At 47.5% G+C, this 18,892-nt stretch overlaps 1 long non-coding RNA gene across 1 annotated transcript in view; it reads right to left on the bottom strand.

Annotated features, from left to right (window-relative positions):
* Positions 1-3,264: 3,264 nt before the first annotated feature.
* The window catches only part of LOC115081401, a 55,236-nt gene continuing 39,608 nt past the window's right edge, over positions 3,265-18,892 (bottom strand). Inside the window, exon 3 of the long non-coding RNA XR_003853789.1 lies at positions 3,265-3,354. This is a non-coding gene — a long non-coding RNA (uncharacterized LOC115081401). The remainder of the gene's footprint in view (positions 3,355-18,892) is intronic.

Here is an 18,892-nt window from a genome sequence, read left to right as displayed (position 1 = left end):
AATGGGTGCAGTAAAGGAGACCTGCCTTGTCCCCAAGCTGGAGTCAATGTGTGCAATAAAGGAGACCTGCCTTTTCTACAAGCTGGAGTCAATGTGTGCAGTAAAGGGGATCTGCCTTATCCACAAGCTGGAGTCAATGTGTGCAGTAAAGGAGACCTGCCTTATCCCCAAGCTGGAGTCAATGTGTGCAGGAAAGGAGACCTGCCTTGTACCCAAGCTGGAGTCAATGTGTGCAGGAAAGGAGACCTGCCTTGTACCCAAGCTGGAGTCAGTGTGGAGTAAAGGAGACCTGCCTTTTCCACAAGCTGGAGTCAATGTGTGGAGTAAAGGAGACCTGCCTTTTCCACAAGCTGGAGGCAATGTGTGCAGGAAAGGAGACCTGCCTTTTCCACAAGCTGGAGTCATTGTGTGCAGTAAAGGAGACCTGCCTTATCCCCAAGCTGGAATCAATGTGTGCAGTAAAGTAGACCTGCCTTTTCCACAAGCTGGAGTCAATGTGTGGAGTAAAGGAGACCTGCCTTTTCCACATGCTGGAGTCAATGTGTGGAGTAAAGGAGACCTGCCTTTTCCACAAGCTGGAGTCAATGTGTGGAGTAAAGGAGACCTGCCTTTTCCACAAGCTGGAGTCAATGTGTGAAGTAAAGGAGACCTGCGTTTTCCACAAGCTGGAATCAATGTGTGCAGTAAAGGAGACCTGCCTTTTCCCCAAGCTGGAGTCAGTGTGCTGTAAAGGAGACCTGCCTTTTCCCCAAGCTGGAGTCAATGTGTGCAGTAAAGGAGACCTGCCATTTTCCCCAAGCTGGAGTCAATGTGTGCAGTAAAGGAGACCTGCCTTGTCCCCAAGCTGGAGTCAATGTGTGCAGGAAAAGAGACCTGCCTTGTCCCCAAGCTGGAGTCAATGTGTGCAGTAAAGGAGACCTGCCTTGTCCCCAAGCTGGAGTCAATGTGTGCACATAATGCAATGCACAGGAAGCAATGATGTGACTGCTGGAGTGGTGCACTGCCTGCCTACCTAGGCTTGAATATATTAATGCTGCAGTACTAATAAAAATAAATTATAATTCAGCTAAAATGCCACTAGCCTCACCAGTGACACTAGGCTAGTAGCCTAGTCAGTCATTCACCACCACCTAATAATAATTAATTATTAATTCAGTGATATAATAAATCATTTTAAAAAAATTGAGTAGGTTAATATAATAGATGACTGTAGTAGATTGAATAAAGATCTGATGTTTCTCCCCTCCTCACACCAAACAAAAGCAACACACAAGCAGAGAAGCCCTTCTTATAAAGCTGAGCTAGTGAGTTAAGTAGGAGGAAAAGTAAACATACTGGTGCCAGTGTGGCTACTTAAAAAATACACTTACCAACAATCAATTACCACATATATTTGAACTGTGTAGTTCCAGCCAGGACCACCTTTCTAAAATGCACAGTGATTGGCAAATTCAACATGCACTAGCATTTCACGTGCCTGCTAACAAAAATAATAAACAAACAAGTTCTAGTCACATGAGTGATGATCATCACATTACTTTTTTTGTCAAGCTTCCAACTGTTTCCATTTCACATCCCCCCAACCATTACCTCAGTGGGAACCTTGGTAACATCAATAAATAAGAGCACAGCCAGCCAATAGGAATACATATTCATTCCTAAGTGACCTTTACTGACCTGGGAAGTGTCAACAATTTGTATCATTTTCTGTTGGTGTTCATGAGTTTCCAGTTCCATTTCCCATCCCCCATCACCTCAGTGGGAACCTTGGTAACATCAATAGATAAGAGGGCAGCCAGCCAATAGGAATACATATTCATTCCTAACTGACCTTCACTGACCTGGAAAGTGTCAATTTGTATCATTTTCTGTTAGTGCGCACTAACGGGCCGTTAGTGCGCACTAACACGATTTAACGATTTTTAACGATAAATCGTTAGAATTTCTATTGTATTGTGTTCTATAATGATTTAAGACGATATTAAAATTATCAGACGATAATTTTAATCGTTGAAAAACGATTCACATCCCTAGTAGAGATGAGATTTATTCTCTGCATTGTAAAATGAAACTTCCCCTGCCTCATAGTCCAGGAGAATCCCCACTGCCCGGGGTCTCTCACTCCCAGCCTGGCACTGGGAGGATCCTCAGAGCTGCTTTATATGTACAGAAGAAAGGCAGGAGAGTGCAAGTGAGGGCATGGGAGAAGGTGTAGAGATGAGATTTATTCTCTGCATTGTAAAATGAAACTTCCCCTGCCTCATAGTCCAGGAGAATCCCCACTGCCCGGGGTCTCTCACTCCCAGCCTGGCACTGGGAGGATCCTCAGAGCTGCTTTATAAGTACAGAAGAAAGGCAGGAGAGAGGGAGTGAGGGTGTGGGAGAAGGTGTAGAGATGAGATTTATTCTCTGCATTGTAAAATGAAACTTCCCCTGCCTCATAGTCCAGGAGAATCCCCACTGCCCGGGGTCTCTCACTCCCAGCCTGGCACTGGGAGGATCCTCAGAGCTGCTTTATAAGTACAGAAGAAAGGCAGGAGAGAGCCAGTGAGGATGTGGGAGAAGGTGTAGAGATGAGATTTATTCTCTGCAATGTAAAATGAAACTTCCCCTGCCTCATAGTCCAGGAGAATCCCCACTGCCCGGGGTCTCTCACTCCCAGCCTGGCACTGGGAGGATCCTCAGAGCTGCTTTATAAGTACAGAAGAAAGGCAGGAGAGTGCCAGTGAGGGTGTGGGAGAAGGTGTAGAGATGAGATTTATTCTCTGCATTGTAAAATGAAACTTCCCCTGCCTCATAGTCCAGGAGAATCCCCACTGCCCGGGGTCTCTCACTCCCAGCCTGGCACTGGGAGGATCCTCAGAGCTGCTAGAAAAGTAGAGAAGAAAGGCAGGAGAGTGCCAGTGAGGGTGTGGGAGAAGGTGTAGAGATGAGATTTATTGTCTGCATTGTAAAATGAAACTTCCCCTGCCTCATAGTCCAGGAGAATCCCCACTGCCCGGGGTCTCTCACTCAGGGGGAGCAGGGTCCAGGGGCAGGTGAGGGCCCAGCATTTACCTCCATACTCCAGCTCCACTCCCCAGTATCCCTCCTCAGGTGTTCGTGAGATCCCCCCCTTCCTCCTCACAGTGTTTCTGCACACCCCCAGCGCACAGTAACCCCCCTCCCCCACCCCCACCTCCCAGTAATGTCTCCCCGAGGTGAAGCCCTTACGCCCCAGCACACAGTGCTCAGTATCAAATCTCCGGGGACTGTCAGGGAGGCTCTGCCTTGTCCCTCCCCATCTGACACTTTTCCCATCCTCAGACAGGAGGAGCTCAGGATGCGCAGTTTCAGGATCCAGAGTCACAGGCACTGCAGAGAGGAGGAGACATTAATAAACATGAGCACACACTCCTCATTGGCTCCTCACACACCTCTAACCCCCATTAGTTCCCTATACACCCGGCTCTAACTCTCATTGGCTCCTCACTCTCCCACCCCCTAAACCTCATTGGCTGCTCCCTGAGTCAGTTCCTTAGTCTATGAGAGGAGCTCTGTTATTGGCTGCCACTCACTGACAGGGCTCATCATACCAGCGATCCTATTGGCTGGCTGCTCTCCAGGATCTCCCATTGGACTGATTCCCCTGACATCATCAGTGAAAGGGAGTTTCTAATTGGCTAATTCACTGCTGGGCTTCCTATAACTCACAGCCCCATTAGCCTCCTCTTCCCATTTATATTTCTTTTCCCTGAAACCCCTCCCCCTGTGACCCCCCTCCATTAAAGCCAGGGGCAGTCCTTAGTTTAAGGGGTGGGGTCTGTGTCACTCCCTGCATCCGCTCCTCTGACAGGAAGTGCAGTAATTGCCCCGTGCGGCAGAAGGGAGCGGTGCTGGCTCTGGGGTCTGTACTGGGAGAAGCTGCACCGGCCACGCAGGCAGGAAGGAGACGCAGAGAGCGGAAAGAGCGGGGCCAGCACAGAGCAAGGGGCAGAGGAGAGTGAAGGCTGCAGGGGTGGCAGATTCACAGCTGAGAGAGGGGAGAGGGCAGGGGGATGCAGAGGTGGAGGGGGAGGATGATTTTAGACAGAAGGTGGGTGAGGGGCAGGGAATGGAGGGACGGTGATAGTGATGGAGGAAGAGCCAGGGGAGCTCAGGAGGCTGTAGGGGCAGCAGATTCACAGCTCAGAAAGGGAAGGGGAGAGGACTGGGGATAGAGAGAGGGGAGTGTATAGATAGTGATTTAATGGAGGATATTCCCAGGATTGCTGTAGAAGGGGAGGTGCTGTGTTAGGGGATTTTAATCTTCCAGATGTTGAGTGGGACATCCGAGCTGCAGTATCTTCCAGATGCAGGGAGATCCTGATTCTCTGCAAGGAGAACTGTTCTGTCAATTGGTAACAGAACCCACACGGGAGGGGGAGATACTGGACCTGCTGATCACTGGATGGCGAGCTTCAGTATTAGAGCTCAGGAGATGAAGGTTCATTGTAAGGCGAGGGTCCTAAACCTCAGCAAAACTAAACTTTCTCAAAATGAGGGGAGAACCTCAAGGATTTCTTAGCTGGATGGGAAAATCTAGGGGGAAGTAGAAGGAGAGTGGGCAAAACTAAAAGGAGATATCATAAGGGCAGGTAAGCTGCTTGTCAGGAAAGCAAATAAAGGGAAAAGAGGCTGCCATTGTTGTGGTCCCGACCACTCCCCTCCTGATAGGGCTCAGGCCCGCCTACCTCCGCTTCAGTGATCACCGCATTCCGCCCGCTCCGGACCCCGGGGGCTTCTTTCACTCCACATGGCGGCCGCCATTACGGGCCTGCTTCCCTCCGGTCTCGCGGGTGCGCGACGACGTCCGTCTTGAGCGACCAGCTCCCAGAAGCCCAGCCCCGCCCTCGCGGCTGACGTCACAGCCGATTCCCGATACAACCGGTGTTCAGACTCTCTCTCAACGCCTTGCAACGAGGTTCACAACTTCTTAGTTGCTTCCAGTTGCGTTCCAGTTGATCTCCACATTGCCTGCTTCTGACTCCGGTTTGCTTCTGACTCCGCTTCAGCCTGCTGCCTGCCTCTGACTCCGGTTTGCTTCCAACTCCGCTTCAGCCTGCAGCCTGCCTCTGACCCCGGTTTGCCTCTTGTGGGAATTATAAGCTTTGCCAGCAAGCCATTTCATCAGGGTTTAAACACTAACTTCCCTTCTCCCTGACCTTTGCCTGAATAAAAGCATCACTTGTGCTTAAGCCTCTCTGCCTAGGAAAGGATACCTGACTATCATGTATTTCTCTGGCTTGTGCTTGGCCCTGAATTCCTGGGGGAGGGGCTGGGTGTTCCCTAGTCAGAGGCAGGACAAAGTCAGGAGGTATAGATTTCAGCAGCCAATGAAATGATCCGTGCACACCCCCTGAGCCAAAGCCAATAATGTAGAGACATGTCTGTTGCTATGGGGAAAGTAGCCAATCATGTGATGACACATCATCTGCCTTTGTATGAATGTACAATAAAGGAGGACTCTGAGGTGTGCTCAGGAGTCCAGGTGTGCTCAGGAGTCCAGGAAATGCAATAACCGTAAAGAGAGTACCTGGAAGGCTATGACCACAAATGCTCATAGTTTGGGAAATAAAATCCCAGATCTGCAGGCCCTAATGGCTGAGGCAGAATTGGACATTGTTGCTATCACAGAAACATGGTTCACAGAATCTCATGAATGGGATACAACAATACCAGGCTACAACTTGTTAAGGAAGGACAGAGAGGATAGAAAAGGGGGAGGTGTGGCTCTTTATGTCAGAAACAACATCCAAGCAACTGAGCTACAAGGAAGTTGGGGTATTGAAGAAGCTCTATGGGTCGACCTAAAAAACGATGACGGAGCATCCATTTATATTGGAGTGGTTTACAGGCCTCCAAACCAAAAGGAAGAGCTGGACAGAGATCTAGTTAAAGACATCCATAAGATAGGTAAGAAGGGAGAAGTGGTGATCGTGGGTGACTTTAATATGCCAGATGTAGACTGGAAAATCCCATCTGCAGAAACTAAAAATAGTAGAGCGATAGTGGATGCCATGCAAGTATCTTTGTTCAAACAAATGGTGTTGGAACCCACGAGAGAAGGAGCTATACTCGACTTAGTGCTCACTAATGCAGATAATGTCTCAGATGTCCAGGTGGGCGCCCACCTCAGCAGCAGTGATCATCAAACGGTATGGTTTAATATCACTAAAATAATAGGGAAAAGAACCACAAAGACCCGAGTTTTACAGTTCAAAAACACAGACTTTGAGGAAATGGGGAACTACCTGGAGGAAGAACTTAAAGGATGGGAGAACGAGAGAGATGTGGATCAGCAGTGGACCAATCTAAAAGGAGCAATCACCAAGGCAACTGCTCTATATGTTAGAAATGTAAAGAAAAGCAAAAGAAAACTGAAACCTATCTGGTTCTCAATGGAGGTGGCTGACAAAATTAAAGCTAAAAGAACAGCATTCAAGAAATATAAAGGATCCCAAAGGGAGGAGCACAAAGAAGAATATTTGTATCAACTGAGGGAGACAAAGAAATTAATCAAGTTGGCAAAGAGTCAAGCGGAAGAGAGGATTGCCAAGGAGATAAAAAATGGTGACAAAACATTTTTCAGATACATCAGCGAAAAGAGAAAGGTCCAAAATGGTATAGTGAAATTGAAAGGTGGTAATGATCAATGTGTAGAGAGAGACGAAGAAATGGCAGAAATATTAAACGAATACTTCAGCTCTGTGTTCACTAAAGAAGACCCTGGAGAAGGACCATCTCTAAACAACAAGAAACTGGAGGGAAGGGGAATAGATGAAAATCCTTTTACAGTAGAAAATGTGTGGGAAGAACTAAAGAACCTGAAAGTGGACAAAGCCATGGGGCCTGATGGGATTCATCCAAGGATATTGAGGGAGCTCAGAGATGTTCTGGCGGGTCCGCTGTGTGACCTGTTCAATAGATCCCTAGAAACGGGAGTGGTGCCGAGTGATTGGAGAAGAGCGGTGGTGGTCCCGCTTCACAAGAGTGGGAACAGGGAAGAGGCAGGCAACTACAGACCGGTTAGCCTCACTTCGGTGGTGGGAAAAGTAATGGAGTCACTGCTGAAAGAGAGAATAGTCAACTATCTACAGTCTGGAGAATTGATGGACCAGAGGCAGCATGGATTCACCAGGGGAAGATCCTGTCAGACAAATTTGATTGACTTTTTTGACTGGGTAACCAAGGAATTGGATCAAGGAAGAGCACTAGATGTCATCTACTTGGATTTCAGCAAAGCTTTTGATACGGTTCCGCACAGGAGACTGGTGAATAAAACGAGAAGCTTGGGAGTGAGTGCCGATGTGGTGACCTGGATTGCAAATTGGTTGACGGACAGAAAACAATGTGTGATGGTAAATGGAGCCTTCTCTGAAGAGAGAGCGGTTTTAAGTGGTGTGCCGCAAGGATCGGTGTTGGGACCGGTCCTGTTCAATATCTTTGTGAGCGACATTGCGGACGGGATAGAAGGTAAGGTTTGTCTTTTTGCGGATGACACTAAGATCTGCAACAGAGTGGACACGCCGGAAGGAGTGGAGAGAATGAGACGGGATCTAAGGAAACTGGAAGAGTGGTCGAAGATATGGCAGCTGAGATTCAATGCCAAGAAGTGCAAAGTCATGCATATGGGGAGTGGAAATCCGAATGAACTGTACTCGATGGGGGGGGAAAGGCTGATGTGCACGGAGCAGGAGAGGGACCTTGGGGTGATAGTGTCTAATGATGTGAAGACAGCGAAACAATGCGACAAGGCGATAGCAAAAGCCAGAAGAATGCTGGGCTGCATAGAGAGAGGAATATCGAGTAAGAAAAGGGAAGTGATTATTCCCTTGTACAGGTCCTTGGTGAGGCCTCACCTGGAGTACTGTGTTCAGTTCTGGAGACCGTATCTACAAAAAGACAAAGACAAGATGGAAGCAGTACAGAGAAGGGCGACCAGGAAGGTGGAGGATCTTCATAGGATGACGTACGAGGAGAGATTGAAGAATCTAAATATGTACACCCTGGAGGAGAGGAGGAGCAGAGGTGATATGATACAGACTTTCAGATACTTGAAAGGTTTTAATGATCCAAAAACAACGACAAACCTCTTCCGTAGGAAAATAATCAGCAGAACCAGGGGTCACGATTTGAGGCTCCAGGGAGGAAGATTCAGAACCAATGTCAGGAAGTATTTCTTCATGGAGAGGGTGGTGGATGCCTGGAATGCCCTTCCGGAGGAAGTGGTGCAGACCAGAACTGTGAAAGACTTCAAAGGGGCGTGGGATAAACACTGCGGATCCATAAAGTCAAGAGGCCACCAATGAAGAGTGGGTGACTCGCCAGAATGATGGCTATTGACACAATACCCTTATTAAATAAACATACACATGCTTACTGTGACTCCTACATCGCTCTAAGCTTCAACAGCAAGAGGTAATGGAAAAAAGGATTTGCACTCATAAAGAGGGGAGTAGCTGGCTTGTTACGGCGGTTACTACCCCAAACCAAATATGCCTGATACTTCACTTTCAATGCATATACAGCATAGCTCTCTGCTTCAATGACAGGGGAGAAGAATAACTGATACTTCACACATCCAGCAGAGCTCTCTGCTACAACGGCAAAGGAGAAGAAAAAGGGTTCGCACTCAAAACGCGGGGAGTAGCTGGCTTGTTACGGCAGTTACTACCCCAAACCAAATGTGCCTGATACTTCACTTTCCATGCATATCCAGCATGGTTCTCTGCTGCATCGGCATGGGAGAAAGACTGATACATCACGCATTTCCAGCATAGCTCTCTGCTTCAACGGCAGGGGAAAAAAAAAAAAAAAAAAACAAAAACAAAAAACTGATGCTTCACGCATATCCTGCATAGCTTCAACGACAGGGGTGAAGAAAAAAAAGGATTCGCAATCACAAAGCGAGGAGTAGCTGGCTTGTTACGGCGGTTACTACCCCAACCAAATGCGCCTGATACTTCACTTTCAATGCATATCCAGCATGGCTCTCTGCTTCTACAGCAGGGGAGAAGAAAAAAAAAAAAAAAAAACCAACAAGAGCTGTACAACATAGTCTAGGTAAAACAAATAAGCATGGGTGTAGCTTGCTTATCGCGGCGGTTACTGCCCCTACTACCCCTAACTAATCAAGCTAGATATTTCACTTGCATGCAGCTCCATCACTGCTCTCTACATTAATGGTGGGGGTGGAAGGGGAATAGAACAGGGAGCTAAGAGTAACAGATAAGAATGAGAGAAAAAATGTGTGAGGCTTGCTGGGCAGACTGGATGGGCCATTCGGTCTTCTTCTGCCGTCATTTCTATGTTTCTATGTTTTTACCTGCCTGCCATGAAAGCTGCCTGATGCGTCTTCATTACTGCTACATCTGGTGACCCCGACGTGATGATATACTCCCTGCTCATTCGGCTGGACATAGCTTAGGTACGTACCGTTCAACAGATTTGCAATCGTAAGTATTTTAAAAGTACTTTTTAGTATTTTTCAGTAAATTTGTTCCCCACATTCGTGAGCATGGGAAGTGATTTATCTGTACAGCAAAGGCTACATGCCAGGGAGCTGCAGAAAATCATCAAGAATCATTATTTCATCACCAGAAGAAAAAGCACAAGTCAGCCTGGGGGACTTAGAAAAATTAATAAGTGAAATAGCTTGCCGTTGCCCTTGGTATTCAATGGAGGCTGGAACTCTGAATATCCAGGACTGGATTTTAATAGGCAAGAGTCTTCATATGGCTCCCAGAGCTCCCATAAAGCAAATATTAATCTGGCAAAAATGTACAGAGGCCATAGAACACATAGAAAAAAAAAGTTTCAAGACAGCATTTTCAAACCATGTGCTTTTAGAAGCAGGCAGACTCAATCAGAATGAGCACAATTGAACCACAACCTGGCCTGGGTGGGGCGATTAGCATTGAATTTCAGCAGAAACAGCAGAAAGAAAACCTTACAGAAAAAGAATTATTAGGGCTTCAAGCTGTGGCTTCCTCTGCGTCCACCTCAGAGAAAAGGCCCCAGGAAACTGAAAACACTGAGGTCAGAAAAACTATCCTCCCTCCATCTTGCCTGCAAGCCCTTCCCCCACCAACCACCGACTCCCTGTACCCCCATTTGCCATTGCCTGAGACAGTCATTGATTCTGCATCACCAATTTGTCCAGGTAAATTACCATCTCAAACCGCTGCTCCCGGTAACAATTTATGTGCCGCGGTCAGCATGGGATTTCACCTAGAACATGGAAATCTCACAAGGGAGGAATTATTGAAAGGGATTCAAGCCTCTCCTATTACAAAAGGGATTAAAGAGCTGGGTGTGGCAGCAATATAGTTGAGTGCCGCCCGGAGTGCCATGAGCAGTGGCTATGCCCCCAGGTCTTCAAAGAAATCAGCGTATAAGACCTTGGGCCAGGCAGCTGCACTCCTGCGTTACAAGCAAAGAAAATATCACTATGAAAAAAATGATTTAATTAGACTCCTGCGTTACAAGCAAAGAAAAAATCACTATGAAAAAAAATGATTTAATTATACACTTCAATGACCTATTGCAGTCCAGATTAAACAGAGTAATTGAACAGACAGTACAGATTTGGAAAAAATGGTTTCTCTTGGTCTTCGATGTTCAGTTGCAGAGGGACTGCATGCTTAAGGAGTAGTTTCTCTTTGAATTCAGTTACAAAAAATCTGCATACTTTGAGAGTATTTTCCCCCACAAAGTGAATGCAGAGCCTTATGTTAAAACTGTACTGATATTTGAACAATATACTGTGTAAATTACATGTGAAATGCTCACTTCTTGCAAAATTAATTTGGCTCACATTTAAAATGACTCCATTTCTCTGAGATTTAAGTTTATAAGCAATTGCTTGAATTGCCAGCGCACAGATTCTTATTGTAATTTTCCCTACAGGAGAAAGATAGAATCTGTCTGCAAGAAATCAGCAAGTCCTTGCCAGCCATTGTTTCTGGTTGATGTTATCTAAATTGTTAAACAATGCTATCTTTCAGTTCCTATTGACTGAAGGATTAACTCCTTGGGTACAGTTCTTTTCTTTTGAGAAACACTGCTCCTCCCCCCCTTTTCTGTCTTTCTGTTAACTCTTGCTTGCCACTCATGGGGGAGGGAGGGAGAACTTTTGAAAAGAAAAAAAAAACTGGACTTAGTCCTGCAGTTTCTCTCTCTAGTTTCTATATGTTATAACTCAGCATTCCTGTATTAGCCCTTCCTCGTCTCACTCTCTTTCTGTTAATCTTTTAATACTTTCAAACTTTAGCATGCAGCAGACAGAGCTGAGCGAACAGCGTGTTTAATTTCCTATTCTAATAATTATGTGAAGAAACTGTATTCTGATATTCCACATTGAAAGTAAGCTCAGAGTATTATTGATTGCAACCTGGAACAATAGTTGCAATCTATAAAGTAATGATGGGGTCTCCACTAGGAGGCGCTATGTTATTCTACCAGTTATATTATCTTATTGTTTTAATAATTCTGTTGTATAATAGTTTTTATTTTTCAGGCCTACAGACCTTCTGTATTAAAGAAACTTCAGTTTTATTTTCTTTTTCACAAAATTTTATACAGAATTCTGAACCTTAAAATTTTTACTGATAGAGGTTGCTACATCTAAAGCAATCCCTCCCAAGCCTTTTCTTGCAAATCCAAATTGATTTTATTAAATTGCATGATAGAATTGATTTCTCCAAGGTTAAAAAAGTAAAAAGCTCACTTTAATCCTTACCTTAGTAAATTTTTTGCTGTATGCCAGTTTTTGATATTTTCCAGATTTACAGCCTTCCTGCCATGAGAGATGTGAAGATGAACACTTTGCAGTTTATTTTAACATTTTTCTAACGCCTTTTGACTTTTGACTTTTGATCCTTGATCTAATTTTGTTTTTGATACTTTTTTATAAGATTTTTAGCTTAAATTATGTGTTATCTGTTGCCTGTCTTGATGTCAAGAAGACTATGAATGAACAATTGCAGGATGGATGAATGTGTCAGTTTTGTGTAAATTAATATTTGCAGGATGAATGAATATATGTCAGTCTTGTGTAACATATGTTTAATGTAATGTCTAATATACTTGTCATTTGTGATTCAGCTTACTACAAATGACTTTTCCTTTAAACGATTAATTTACATTTATGCTAATTTACTGAATGAAAATTGATCACTGCATAAAAACTTTCTTGATAATGGGGTTACCCTCTGTTCTGAAAACTGATAATGGCTCTATTTACTGCAGCCATTCCTTTGCATGAATTTTGTCAATAATTGAACATTAAATACTTTTGGCATCCCCTACAACACCACAGGGCAAGCCATTGTGGAGAGAGCCAATCATACCCTTAAGAGCTCTTGACAAAACAAAAAGGAGGGAATGCCCCTGGATTTTCCCCTAAGCAGGACTGGCTGAAGTATTGTTTACTTTAAATCATCTAAACATATCAAATTTAAGACCACAGCCATGAGTAATCATTATGGGACTAGGGTTAGTCACCCACAGCCATCAGTTTTGTATAGAATATTTAATGTCTGGTACGGTCCCGTCCCCTTATCATAGGGACGAGGATATGTTTCTCTGCTTGCTTCCACAGGTATCAAGCTGTGGAAAGATGGAAAGGTGTCCAGGTCTACAGGACCCGATCCCCAACTTCTCCATGAGCCTCCACAGCCCTCAGAAGGACAGAGACCGGACTCCTTGCAAAAAGCAGCACCACATGACCTGGGAACAGATCAAGGCCCTATCCAACCAATCTGCACAACTCTTAGAACAGCAAGGCCTTGAGAAAACTCCAGAGAACTTATTAGCTGCCTTTTCTTGCCTGAATGCCAACTCATTAACAATTGTGTTCTGCATCCTCCTCCTTTGCCTTATTTCTCCAGCTATGGCGATTTCAGAACAAGGACTCTGACAGGACAACATGTACATCCTCGATGCACAGAACTTTTCACACCTGTTGAATCGAACAGACTGTTGGATCAGCGCACACATGCCAACCCAAGCCTGCGGAGAACTACTGATGCATGCTGTACCATTTAACCTTACAGTATGGACTAATTATCCTTTACAGAGAGGTGTTTTCATTAACTCTCCAGTTAATAATACCATACTACACATTGGTAGCCGTATTCAAGAGACTGCCGCTCTTTGTTGGGACTATGATACAGGGGATGGGAAGGGGATTCAGGTGGGAAATATCCATATTGTAACTGAACCTTTGTATTAATCACTGAACACTTACATAATTATACCACATATATGTGCAATTGGCAGATTTCAGGATGTGCAGTGGGAGACCCAAGCAGGTGCAGAGAGTATAGAGGGGATGAAGGATTTTCCCAAAGCAAGGCTCCATAACAAAAGGGAGGTGATAAATAATCCCATAGATATGTATACAGAAACTCAGATAGCTAGAAGCCTGTTTCCCCCAATGGGGACAGCTATGAATTACAGAGACTTACACATCCTAGCTAACTGGACGACTGCCCTATTTAATCAGACAGTCCATGCATTAAAACTACTCACAACAGAAGTTTCTCAGATTAGAGAAGTAGCATTACAGAACAGCTATGCCTTAGAAACCATTTTAGCTTTTAAGGGTGGTGTTTGTGCATTAATTGGATCTCATTGCTGTGTGTACATATCAGACTATAAAGCAAACCTCACACATACCATAGAGCAGATAGAAACCATGGTTGCTGATGCACCACTTTCAGACAGAATACCAATTTCTCCATGGGACTGGCTATGGTCCTGGCTCCCTGATATTTCTGGTCTCAAAAGGGTGATTTCTATTATTATTACTGTAATTGTCTTAATTATTTGCCTGTGCTGCTGTATTCAGTGCATACCCAACCTCATATCCATATTGAAACCTTGCTCTCAGCCCGAATACAAAGATGTCTTGTAAGATGCCTAATAGGGAATCCTGAGCTCTGCAGCCGTTGGCACACCACGCTGCACCAGCTCTGGGTGATATGGAGATTCAGGAGCTCATCGGCAGCTGGCACACCATGCCGAATCAGCTTTCTTCCCTCCATATCCCCCTTTTCCTATTTCCAGCCCATACCAAGACATAACAGAATTCCGTAGGGGTCTAAAGCTTTATTGAGCTGCCTAAACAAAAACAGAAAGGGTGAGATGTGGGAAATATGCGCTTGCCAGCAAGCCATTTCATCAGGGTTTAAACACTAACTTCCCTTCTCCCTGACCTTTGCCTGAATAAAAGCATCACTTGTGCTTAAGCCTCTCTGCCTAGGAAAGGATACCTGACTTCATGTATTTCTCTGGCTTGTGCTTGGCCCTGAATTCCTGGGGGAGGGGCTGGGTGTTCCCTAGTCAGAGGCAGGACAAAGTCAGGAGGTATAGATTTCAGCAGCCAATGAAATGATCCGTGCACACCCCCTGAGCCAAAGCCAATAATGTAGAGACATGTCTGTTGCTATGGGGAAAGTAGCCAATCATGTGATGACACATCATCTGCCTTTGTATGAATGTACAATAAAGGAGGACTCTGAGGTGTGCTCAGGTCTCTTTTACCTGCCTGCCATGAAAGCTGCCTGATGCATCTTCATTACTGCTACAGCCTCTGACTCCGCTTCAGCCCACTGCCTGCCTCTGACTCCGGTTTGCCTCTGACTCCGCTTCAGCCCGCTGCCTGCCTCTGACTCCGGTTTGCTTCCGACTCCGCTTCAGCCTGCTGCCTGCCTCTGACCCCGGTTTGCCTCTGACTCCGCTTCAGCCTGCTGCCTGCCTCTGACCCCGGTTTGCCTCTGACTCCGCTTCAGCCTGCAGCCTGCCTCCGACTCCGGTTCGCTTCTGACTCCGCTTCAGCCTGCAGCCTGCCTCCGACTCCGGTTTGCTTCTGACTCCGCTTCAGCCCACTGCTTGCCTCTGACTCCGGTTTGCTACAGACGCCGCAGCCGCCCGCTGTCCTGCCTTCAGCCGTCCCTCGGCTCTGCGCAGCCGGTCCCCAGCCTTCCGGGTACCTTGGACTTCCTTTTCACTCTGCCTGCTCCAGTCCTGGCCTACGCCCCACCACAGCCTTCTGGACAGTCTGTAATCAGCTCCCAGTCCCAAGGACCCGGGACCCTACGGGCTCCTCCCGGGGGGTCCCTGGTTCCTGGGTGAACCCTTCTGGCTTGTGGCTACGCCTCCCGGCCTACCCTGTCTCCCTAGGTAGGACGGCTCAAGGGTCCACTATCCTCTCCAGCAGCATCAAACCGCAACAACCATTGTATTCTAAAGAAGTGGCTGAAAGGGTGAGGGAGAAAAGGTCACCGTTCATAACCTACAAGAGATCACAGAAAGAGGAAGACAGGGGACAGTATCTAGGAAAGCTAAGAGAAGCTGGTGCCGGAGGAGGGCCCACCTTCGGTCCCTCCTCCGGCACCAGTACCCAGTTCGGCATCAGTGACTCAGTTACCCACACCGACCCGCTATGCCGGGGATATCAAGACATGCCGTGGCTTTTTGAATCAATGCTACGTGCGCTTTGCCCTTCTGCCTGCGCATTTTCCCTCAGACGCAGTTAAAGTGGCATATATATATTCTCATTACTGGATGGTAAAGCACTTGACTGGGCTTCTCCCATGTGGGAGCATCAGGACCCCTTGTTACAGAATCTACAGGAATTCGTCCTCAACTTTCGTCTCGCTTTTGATGATCCTGCACGCCAGACCACCGCGGCCTCGGAGCTCTTGCACCTCAGGCAAGGGACACGCTCGGTGGCAGATTACACTATAGACTTTCGCACACTGGCCATGGAAGTTGGCTGGCGGGATGATTGCCTTAGGGCGATCTTCCTGGAGGGGCTTGCCAGCCGCATCAAGGATGAGTTAGCAGGCCGAGATCTCCCAGAGGACTTAAATGACATAATTGACATCGCCGGCAGGGTGGATCGCCGCTTTCAGCAGCGGGATAAGGAGACCCGTTCCTAACATAAAACACCACAACTGTCGTCTGCTGCCACCAGAACCCCGGCACCCAAGGGACTTCCTGCCTCTGCCAACAGTGGAGAACCCATGCAGTTGGGCAGATCTCCACTAACTCCCGAGGAAAGGAGGAGGCGCCGCTCGCATGGCCTCTGTCTCTACTGCGGAGGCAAGGGTCACTTTCTCGCCAATTGCCCGGAACGTCCGGGAAACGACCATGCCTAGGTTATACTGAGGAACTACACCTAGGCTTTAAAGGATCAGCTCCTCAATGCACTTTACCAGTGACTCTTAAATACCCCGGTGGGGAACTTCAGATCCGGGCTTTCATTGACTCTGGTGCCGAGGGAAATTTAGTGAACCAACTGTCTCTTCCCACGCAGCAAAAGGTTCCTCCGCTGCGTATTTCCTCCATCCAGGGCACGCTGCTCCCTGGAACCATTACCTGCTCCACGGCCCCCTTGACCCTTCAGACAGGGCTGTTCCATTCGGAAGAAATCTCCCTGCTAGTTTTGGAACGAGCTGTGCACCCCCTGGTCCTTGGACTTCTGTGGTTACGACGGCATTCACCCGTCATTCAATGGGATACCTTTCAACTAACCCAATGGAGACCCTTTTGTTTTGAGCATTGTTTACACCTTCCACATCCACCGAAAACCTTGCACCTCTGTTCGTCCCTCCTTCTGCCCGAGCCATATCGGGAGTTCGCCGACGTCTTCTCCAAGGAGATAGCTGAAATTCTTCCACAACACCGGCCTTTTGATTGCCCGATCGACTTGCTACCAGGCTCCACGCCTCCCCGTGGCCGGGTGTATCCTTTGTCCTTGCCAGAGACTGCTGCCATGTCTCAGTATGTGACTGAGAACCTTGCCAAAGGCTTCATTCGCCCCTCTTGTTCTCCCGCCAGAGCCGGCTTCTTCTTTGTAGCCAAGAAGGACGGCTCCCTCCGTCCTTGTATAGACTATCGTGGCTTGAATGCCATCACCAAGCGGGATCGTTATCCGCTTCCCCTGATACCTGAACTTTTGGATCGCCTTCAGGGAGCACGCGTCTTCACCAAGCTAGACCTCCAAGTGGCCTATAACCTCGTCCGTATTCGCCCAGGGGATGAGTGGAAGACGGCCTTTAACACCAGGGATGGGCATTACGAGTACCTAGTAATGCCCTTTGGACTCTACAACGCCCCGGCCATCTTCCAGAATCTCATGAACGAGGTCCTACGCGACATGCTCCACTCTCATGTTATTGTCCATCTTGATGACGTGCTTATCTTCTCCAGGAAGTTTTCCCCTGCCGAGGCAAATTACTCCATCAGCGACAAAGAGTTGTTGGCAATCAAGCTCGCGTTTGAAGAATGGAGACAATGGCTCGAGGGCGCAAGACACACAACCACCGTATATACGGACCACAAAAACTTAGAGTTTTTGTCCCAGGCCCAACGGTTAAACCCCCGCCAAGCTCGGTGGGCCATGTTCTTTAGCCGCTTTGACTTTATCCTACAATACCGGCTGGCGGCCAAGAATCTCCGAGCTGATGCTCTCTCACGGACCTCCCTATCCGAAGAAGACCAAGAGCCTCCACAGTACATCCTAGACCCTAGTAAGGTTCGCCTGTCCTCCCTGACGGTCCTCTCCCAGGGAAGGACCGTGGTTCCCCGACGAGATCGTCTAAAGACATTGCGCTGGGCCCATGACTCCCTCACTGGAGAGCACGCAGGACAAGAGAGAACATTGGAGCTTCTTAACCGTTATTACTGGTGGCCCAACATTCGACAGGATGTTCGCGTCTATGTAAGTTCTTGCCCCACCTGTGCTCAACAAAATCCCAGTCCTGGACCCCCATGCGGTCTTCTACAGCCTCTGCCTGTTCCCACAGAGCCCTGGACCCATCTCGCTACAGACTTTATGGTTGACTTGCCTCCGTCTCGCGGTCAGACGGTTATCTGGGTCACCGTCGACCGTTTCTCCAAGATGGTGCACCTTGTTCCATTGACTAAGTTACCCTCTGCAACCGAACTAGCTCTCCTCTTCGCCCAGCATATATTTCGGCTGCACGGTCTCCCGCAAGATATAGTTTCCGACCGTGGGCCACAATTCATCGCACGTTACTGGAGGGCTCTCTGTAAGTGCTTCAAAGTGCAACTCAGCTTTTCTACGGCTTTCCACCCGCAGAGTAATTGGCAGTCCGAAAGGATGAATCGATCCCTGAAAACCTACCTTCGAGCCTTCGCCAATGAGAGGCAAGACAACTGGTCCGAACTGCTGCCCTGGGCCGAGTTTGCCTATAACAACCAAGTTCATGCCGCCACCAGGCTCTCCCCTTTCCAGCTAGTATACGGGAAACAGCTGAGACCTCCGCTTCCCATCGCTACACCCAGTGCCTCTCCAGCCGCCCAGCTAACGGCTCAACAGCTACAGACCCTGTGGCAGAAGACCCAGAACAAATTGTCCCGCTCAGCATCTGCCGCCAAACAGACGGCTGATCGCCATCAACGACCGGCTCCCACCTATCAGCCAGGAGACAGAGTTTGGCTCAGCACAAAAAACATTCGTCTCCGCCTCCCCTCACAGAGATTTGCACCCAGGTTCTGTGGCCCGTTCCGGATCGCCGAGAGAGTGGGCTCGGTCTCATATCGGCTGAGGTCGCCGTCCTCTCTTCGAGTCCACAATGTTTTCCACGTGTCCCTGCTAAAACCCGTAGTTCTCTCTCGCTACCATCGAAGACCTCTGGACCCATCACCCACTTCCATCGATGATGATCCTACTTACCAGGTACGCGAGGTCCTAGATGTTCGATTCTACAACCGAAGGTGGGAATATCTTCTCGCATGGGAAGGTTGCGGCGACGAGGACAACACCTGGGAGCCCAGCCGTAATATCCTGGACAAATCCATATTGCAACAGTTCCACCGTGACCACCCGGAGAAACCC

This window comes from Rhinatrema bivittatum, unplaced genomic scaffold (genome assembly GCF_901001135.1).
Source record: "Rhinatrema bivittatum unplaced genomic scaffold, aRhiBiv1.1, whole genome shotgun sequence".
Classification (NCBI taxonomy): Eukaryota; Metazoa; Chordata; class Amphibia; order Gymnophiona; family Rhinatrematidae; genus Rhinatrema; species Rhinatrema bivittatum.
The sequence above is the reverse complement of the archived record's forward strand: the minus strand, read 5'-3'. Positions and strand labels throughout refer to the sequence as shown.